At 41.5% G+C, this 8729-nt stretch overlaps 1 long non-coding RNA gene across 2 annotated transcripts; it reads left to right on the forward strand.

Moving 5' to 3' along the window:
- Positions 1–5282: 5282 nt before the first annotated feature.
- Positions 5283–8425, forward strand: LOC137200118 (uncharacterized). Of its 2 annotated transcripts, XR_010931913.1 has the most exons (3): positions 5283–5601; positions 5691–5769; positions 7916–8425. It is a non-coding gene; the product is annotated as an uncharacterized lncRNA (long non-coding RNA). The 2 variants fall into 2 exon arrangements; XR_010931912.1 differs by having other exon boundaries at positions 5283–5769.
- Positions 8426–8729: the final 304 nt, after the last annotated feature.

Raw genomic sequence — 8729 nt, forward strand, 5'->3', positions numbered from 1 at the left:
TGGGCTTTTCCTGGTGGCACCTGATTGGTTGACAGTGCATGTATAACTAGATCTAGGGCGCAAAATTTTATGCCCAAGAAATGTCTGCTTCCTTATTAGATAACATTTACCCCTTGAAGTCAGGCAACACGTACACGGATCATTGTGTTACTGTGGTGATAATTGTAAAGTGAAAGTGGTTGCTAAGTGGCCACCAAAAGATACTTTTTAAAACTTATAGGAACCATTAGCCTAGCCGCTAGCCATCAGCAGCTGGCTCTCTGCTACATTATGATGCTAGTGCTCAAGGCCAAAATGCACAGAGCTATCGAAGGCCGTAGCCCCACCTAATGGAAAAGTCACCCCACGCCGCTGCCTTTCATTATACTTCTCTCCTGATATGGATTCTTTGGTTCTGTCTTGACTTGCACACTTACGTTCAGTCATCTTGATATACTGTCGACTCCAAGCAGCAAACACAAACAGTCAACCCTCAGCTCATTCCTTCCTGCATCGCTCTCGCTCATTGTTTCACCTTTAAGCAATTACTCTGGTGAGCTGTTCGCATCCATCACTGGAGGTGTTATTTGAATGTCCACTTCAGTTACAGTGTGTGAAACAGTCCTCATATATTTCTTATATGAAAAGTTACATTTTGGTGACTCATATGTTATATATGTGTCTCTCTGAATCCTTGTATCTTGAATGAATCTTCTGAAACCAACCAGTTAATGTCAAAAATGCATTGTCACCCAGAGAAAAGTAAAATAGTTTTTCTTAGTCTGTGGAAAAGTTGACATTGTGGAGATAAAGGGTTTTCAGCCAGATATGGACAGGAGCCCTATAACATGTCAAGGATTACAGATATTGTGTCAGAGCTGCTGTTGAGTAGTTGTCAAAGGACCCATCATTTCAAGCAATGTCCCTGCCTTTAACAGTGGCAATATGTCTCTAATTTGTACATGACCCAGTATGTCAAAGCATTGTCATTTTTTTTGCACCAAGCCTTAACTTCAAAGCTTTGAAAAATATTGTAAAATATGCTATTATTTATCCAAGAGTAATTCTGATGCAGAAAGTTTTGTAGAAGATATTATTCTTTGTCTTTTCATGACAGCAATCAAGGTGTCGCTCATCTTTTGCACCACGCTGTTAGAAGTAATTAATTAATTTGTAGTTGTACCATCTGACCTGTTGCAGAGACACCGCCGCAGTCTAACTGTCTGCTTCGGCTTGAAATAAGCTGCAACTGAAGGTGGTCTACTGTAGCTGTGGCGTTTCCATCTACAGCTAGAATACAGAACAAAATTCTCCTCTTTGAAATTGGTCAGAATTTTAACTCTCTTCGTCTTCACAGGGTATGTGCTGACAAAGGGAATTTACAGTATTGAACTATGGCAATTAACAAAAGGCAGTAAGGAAGAGGAGCAGGCTGAGGAGGGAATGTCTCAAGGAGAGATGAGAGACCCTTTACTTCCTCATCAGTAAATCCTTGCTGACGGGCACAGAGGATTCTCTCTCCTTAGCTTTTTTTTCACTCTCCATCTCTCTCTGTTTTAATGAGCACACACACACTTTCACACTTTCACACACCCCCACACACATACTCTCTATCTCTATTCCTTTCCCCATGTTTGTGCCTTTCTTTCTCTTCTGACACACACACACACACACACCATAAAGAGCAGAGATTGCCTCATTCTATCATCATTGGCCTTATTTTGAGGGAAGCGTGTACGGGAATACACTGCAGAAAAGCCTAAGTCAGGAGCAGAGCAGCGTCTGGTTTCTATCAACAAAGCATTACATTACATTCAAAACCACCTCCTCTGTTTGGTCTTAATCTAATGGCCCATTACCCTCACCTGTCATCATGAGAAAATATGGAGGAAAAAAATTCTACCTGATGCCTGTCTCCCATGCCTGAATGGGGATGAGCATCTTCCTGTCATTCATGTGTGTGTGTGTGTGTCTGTTTTTGCATGCATATGTGGAGTATGTATATGTGGAGCGTGCGTGCATGTGTGTCTGTATTTCTGTGTATGTGTGTGAGTGTGTGTGTGTGTGTGTGTACAGGAGGGGATTGTTGATCCCCTGGCAAGCAGAACTATCTAAACAGTCTAAACAATGGCACTTTAAAAATCCCCCTGATGCACACACACACAAACAGAGAGAGACACACACACGCTCACACTCGCACACTGTTTGTGATCTGGCATGTGATCTGTGAGAACAAACCCCAGAGTGGACACTGTGACGGGGGTGATAGCTCTTGTTTATCTGGAGCTAGAGCTGGTTGTTTACCACAGTAACACGCAGGTGTGTGTGTTTATATGCATTTGTGTGTGTGTGTGTGTGTGTGTGTGCGTGTCTGTGCCAGCATATGCGTGCGTGTGTGCATCTGGATGTATGTGCACGCATATTTTTTGGACCAACTCAAGGCTTTTGGTTGCCAGGCAACCAGATAGAGAAACTTGTACCTACAGTAAAAATGATTTCACTTTCTCATTGACAACACCCAAAATAACCAAAACTGAGTAAACACACCCACCTCCATGTTAACACACTCACTCACACACACACTGTGCAAAGCACACCCACTTAACACACTGCTATGACAACCAGGATTAACTACATTGTGACCTTTGTTTTGATCATCTGTATAATGTGTGTTAGCATCCTCGGCAAGATCCAAAATAACCAAAGCTGTGCAAATATAGACTCGCACACACACATATTACACAAATGTAGATTAAGACACCTCAGTTAAGTATGCAAAGAGTGAATTATGTGTTGTTACAAGCTTTTTATGGCCTTAAACCTGTGTGGCCATGTGCAGGAAAAAGTGTTTCCTTTTAGTGTGTCCTTATAAGTGAGTTACAGTGTTTTACACAGCCTGGCACATGGCCCCCCACCCACCAAAAAAACCAAACAAACAAAAACAAGGCAGCTCAATGAAAATATATGAAAGCTTATGTCTGCATCCTTCCTCTCAATCTCCTCTTGCTCTGTCTGTTGCTTCACCGGCCACCTCTTGATCCCCTGACGTCCATCGAGAAAATAAATGCAATCCATTATCATTATAGACAAGAAAAGATACAAGGACAAAGAGGATGAAATGCCTCGCATCGCCTCTTTTGACACATTCATCACAGTTGTGATGAGCAGGACAGGCAGTGCGCCTCATTTTAGCAGCTGAAACAAGACCGGGTAAGACTTGGGGGCCGGGGAGGCTTGAAGTGACGCCCACGCCAATGTTCTAATCTTATTCCTGGGCCTATATTTGGAACCCACCCATGTAAATTTAGCTTTGCAGATGCCTCGACACACTCAAGGCGTTCTGTTTTCTATCTCACATTTGAATAAGTCTGTTTTTCATGAGCAAATCTATTCCACGATTACACAGCGAATAATTACCTACAGCTGAATATGGAGGATGAAATCATTATTCACCGTCAGATTATTAATCACTACTCAAGACCTGATCTGGCTCCTCAGCTGTGAAATTATAGTTCTACTTTAGCAAACAACAATAATGGACTGTACTGAGTTGAACAGGGTGAGAAGGAGGGAGCAAAAGAGAGAAAGAGAAAGAGGGAGGGACTGAAAGAGAAGCTGAAGAGGAAGAAGAGGGGTATAGGCAGAGAGAAATATCACCTGAGAAAAAAGGAAACCCAGGTGGAAAACGACAGATGGACAGAAAGAGAGAACGGAAGGTAGAAGTAGAGGAGGAACCAAGAGAAAATGAGTTTGCTGAACAGTGTACTGGAATCCAGAGTAATAATTACAGCACAAGCTCCTTCCATTGTGTGTCTTGGGAAGCTGAATCCAGCCACAGCCAATTTCAATTCATCTTTATTGAAGCTATTGTCAGCATCCTGGTTGGCATAAAGCGAGGGGAGGCAGAGGGAGGGAGAGAGAGAGATGGGAAATGGGACAGAGGGAAGTGCTCAGGGAGAGGAGACAGAAAGGCATGATGCATGAGAGCTTCTGGTGGTTTTTCAGACCACTCGCTAAGCCCCGCCCCCCCCTTAGATATTGTTGCTATGCCTATCAAGTATTTTGTTTTCACACAGAACATAGTTTACAATGATAATGGTGGCAGATTTACTGCTTGAAGTCATTTTTGAAACAGCTGGTCTTCAATTTCATACAGAAGTAAACAAAAGCAGGCTTCTCATTTTTAGCTAACGACTGTGAATTTTGTTGGCAGAAAAGACAGATGTTGCTTGCAGATTTAATCAGCGTAAGCTAATGCTATACTAAAACATGCAGGAGGTGGTTGAAACGTCCATCTACAGCTAATTTTTTTTAAACATCAACCCTGCCAAAGGGCCTTAATTATCATATGATAGGTGCATACCACCAAGCAGCACCTACCACAGCTAGCAGGCTCAGACTGGCAATCCGGCTATTTGGGCAAATGCCAGATGGCCAGCCCACTTTGTGGGCCACAAGGCCACCAACAATGTGGGAAAAAAATTGTGGGAAACAAATTCAACCTGCCGGCTGCAGCCCACTTGATGTAGGAACAGCCCATCTGATTGGGGGTGACACAGTCCTAATGTCAATAAGCTACCTATACTGTAAGGGGCTGTGTCCACCAAAGCGTTTTTTCCCAGCTAATAACGCCAGGTGCTCTTCTGAAAATGCCCAGCCGGGAGTGCTTGAGAACGCTTTGGAGGCGCAGTGTTTTTTCAGCTGAGACGCTTTGGAATATCCGTGGAAGTACAGTTAATTTATGTGTTGCAAGTACCTAATTTTGAAGATAGTTTGTGTTATCAACAAATACTGAATGTAAAAATGTCAGCACAAGGTAGAGTACTTGCTCTGAATGAAGGGAAGGCTGAAGCATGTGGGGTATATGTGGTTTCATGAGACTTTGTAGGCAAGGAAACATCTCAGTGAGTACCATCGTTTGGTTCAAGAGCTGAAGTTGGACAGATCCCGGAAACTTGAGTAACATCCACCCCTCCACCACTGTGATTGGATGGCTGGGTAAAAAGTGACAGTGTCGAGCGCAGCTTTTTACCCAAAGTTTTTACCCAAAGAATTTTTCAACTCTTGGCGACCAGAAAAAAATGCAAAATACACTCAGTGCCTTGTCACGCTGCTAGCATTTGTAGCATAGTATAAATACATGGTGCTCCCATTGCAAACAATTCAAAAAATACACTGGCCTCAGAAAAAAACGCTTTGGTAAACACAGCCCCTAAGACAGGTGCAGAATGTGCTACAGCTTCCTCCCCTCACCCTATCAAGTGGATGCGTCCATCCATGTAATGTCACAGGTCAAGCGGGAAATAATCAAATCAAGACTGAAAATAACGCTAGCCTATACAAATAGATAAAGGTCCAAAAATTGAAAAGGTGGAATGGAATAGGTCAGAAAGAAAAAGAAAACAAATCTTGTGGCTGATGCTGGAAAATGTTTTAAGTTAACACATTTATTCAAAATATCGATGCCACTGCCACGCAAAATCCTGTTAGCGTTAGCATGCCTAGCTGCAGTGATATCATTAAAAGTGACAACCTCCAGCAGGTGATACCGCTAACATTAGCTCATGTAGTGACAGTGTTAACAGCAGAGCTCTGGACCTGACTCTCTCCATTACACAGGTGGTATGTGAGCACAGCTTTTCAACTTTAAAATTCATCAAGAATAGATTGCGGAGCAATACATATTGAAGCGTTCATGCTTATGGCTACAGAAAAAGACATTCTTATGGCTTTGGACACTAATGGAATAATCGACAGGATGACTGATGAGAGGTCTTCTTACCGCCTAAGGTAGGACATGCTATTCTATTCGCTGCTTAAGGCCACTGTGTTATGATATTTTTTTAAACGATGTCAAGGCGACAGTGTTATTATGGCTCAGCTGATTAGTCACTCTGGGTCTGCTCCAATAGGTTTCAGGCATGCTGCTTGTCACAGGCTGACAATAGCAGTAAATCAACGTTTAAAAATAGTGTCAGTAGCATGAAATCATGATCGTTAAGCCTGAAATCATGACCGTTAAGCCTGATGTGTGAATTGCATCAGACCAGCTGCGAACATAATGGTGGATGATTGACTATAAATAGCTCTCACATTTCCAAATCATCATAGGAAAGTGTGAAAATTAAGTTTTGGCTATTTTGTTTCATGACAGCATTGCATTTTATCATAGACTACATACATGACATGTAATTATGTCATATTTGTTTTATTTGTGAAGTCACAGATTGTAGCATAAGTGCGCCGAGCACTGGGTTACCCATATCAATTGTCAAACAAATAAAATCCTAAGTGCGCCTCTTGGGGTGTCAATTTTTCCTCTAGGCTATTTCTTAGCTATATGTTTATTTATTACATTATTTTATGAAACTCTGTAAGTACACCTGTTGTTAGGGTGTCAACTTGATATTTATTGCTTAGTCTACATGTCATAAATAGCCTGATATTGTTTTATGCAACTCATAAGTGTGTGTACTGGGGGAAAATGGGGCCAGTCCAAAAAATTGCCAGGGCTGAATTTTGTTCCCAGTCTGACCGTGTGGAAATTCCTTAAAGCGCAATACCACCAAAGGCCGCTACACACTAAAGAAAATCCCTGGTTCCAATTGACTCCCATTGAAAAGCCTCAACTTCTCCCTAGAAATATAAAGTCAATAATTTTTTTCAACGAGTCATTATGGTGTCAGTTGTTAATTCTTGCCCTCTAATAAGTATGCTTTTGGTCATTTTTGAAATTATTGCTCCGTTAATAAGATTTAAAGAGTAGCTTTGATGTTTGATGCGGGCATTGATTGACATGTGATTGACAGTTGGCTGCTGTTCCCTCCGGCTCCAGGACTCACACTGAGTCGGACTATTCTTGCAATATTTCTGTAAGTTTAATGTTACTTGATTATGATACCTGCCCTGTTAGTACAATTTAGTTAAAGTAGCTAACGTTATCCCAAGTGTGCACCGCTCAGTGTTCCCAGTAAGCTGGCATTGGTTTTGGTCCAAGGTAGAGGGACACCCCGCACTCCTCATTTGGAAGGTCCTGGCTCCAAATGGAAAAGATGTTGACGACCATAAGCTGCGACTCTAGGCTTCAAACCGGCTCCAATGCAAACGAACAGATTACGTCACACCTCGCGTCAATCTTTACATACAGTCCATGATGCATACATGATGTAATTCTAAAAGACTGCAGCTAAAGCTAAAGTATAATAAATGAGGATGTAACATGTTATGTGTTCTAACATAACTCTAGCTAACTCACTAGTTTGGTGTGGATACAGAAAAACATCCTTGAACAAGCAACACAGGGATTATTATGCTTTAATGTTAGTGTTTTCAAGTATGCCTCACTTTTAAAAGAGAAAAGGATATTGAGGATGATAAATACCCCATGAGTCTGGAAAGCCCAACAATATCTTACACAAGTTTGTCTGGTGTTGCTGAAGTGTAAAACTTCCCCAAACCAAATAAAGAGCAGGACAGAGCTGCTAATGTTACCCTGAACTCTGATATACTAGCATCTTGGCTCCCAGAGGGTGAATGTTTCAGCCCTGAACAGACATTTTTCTAATGTTACCTTTACCTTTGGAAATAACACTAGTTTACGACTGAAGGTGTAAGCTAGTTAGCTGGACATGCTAACGTTGTAAGAGCAGACAAACAGTTTCATCCGTTTCACGTTTACTCATGCGTATTACAGTTACATGCACACCTCTTCGACATGTGGAGAAATTAAAAGCTTGACAGCCCCGCCATAGCCAGTCATGGTTGTTGAAATATGATTGGACGATTTCTGTTCGGGAGCGGGATTTAGCAACACTCAGTCAGCTTCTGACTGACTGTATGTGTCTGTGCTTCTATGTATTTGATCATGCATGTTACTATGCATATGTTTCTGTATATTACATGTATCTGACTGCATCCTCTGTGTGTGTTTGTATAGTTGTTCCCTCTGCTGCAGGAAGTCTTTAATTCCAGGAGCCTTGCTGAGAGCCATGACGAGTGATGCGTCCCAGAGCAATAATATTCAAGGGGTAGTATTTTACAACATACTCTCTGTTGGTATTGAAGCCTTTGGAACATTGCTCTGCTCATTTTCATACATATTGCCTCTTTTGTCTTCTTTGGATGCACCTCTACCAAGATCCATCACAGAAGGAAAGTGTTTTCTTTAAGACGTATCTTACCGTAGTCAACACTGCTGAAATACCCCTTTGAAGCGATTTTTCACAGCGGCAGAATGTGTTCAGTGCTTTTTTAAACACACACACCTCCAGAGGAACTCAGGAGCAGTCAACCTACAACACTGGCTGCCTTGGGAATCGGCTGTAACCACCAGCGTTCAGGCTTTTTTTCTTCCCTGTACTCAATATAAATTGTTGCAACAAACAGAACTAAAAACAAGGCTCTTTGTTTGAAATTACCACATCCTGATTAAATGCTATTTCCTGAGTCCACGTGACTTTAATTTTTATATATATCAGGTATACAGGTATTATTATTACTTCAGAATAAAAGCAATCAAGTGGTGCTAATACTGTTAGATGGCTGTTCATGACCTCCTTTGGAGAAGTGAGTGCTAAAATGTGCCAGTGGAAACAATTGGCACCTACTCTCACAAAATAATTGCTGGCATGGGAGTAAATTCTATTATCATCAAAATTAAAACTCACACTCAAGCACCTTTCATTAAACAAAACTAATGAAAATGTTTTAAGAGAATGGGGTTTTTGGAGTTATTAATTAATATATTTCCA

The sequence above is a fragment of the Thunnus thynnus genome, chromosome 16, assembly GCF_963924715.1.
Source record: "Thunnus thynnus chromosome 16, fThuThy2.1, whole genome shotgun sequence".
In the NCBI taxonomy this organism is placed as follows: domain Eukaryota; kingdom Metazoa; phylum Chordata; class Actinopteri; order Scombriformes; family Scombridae; genus Thunnus; species Thunnus thynnus.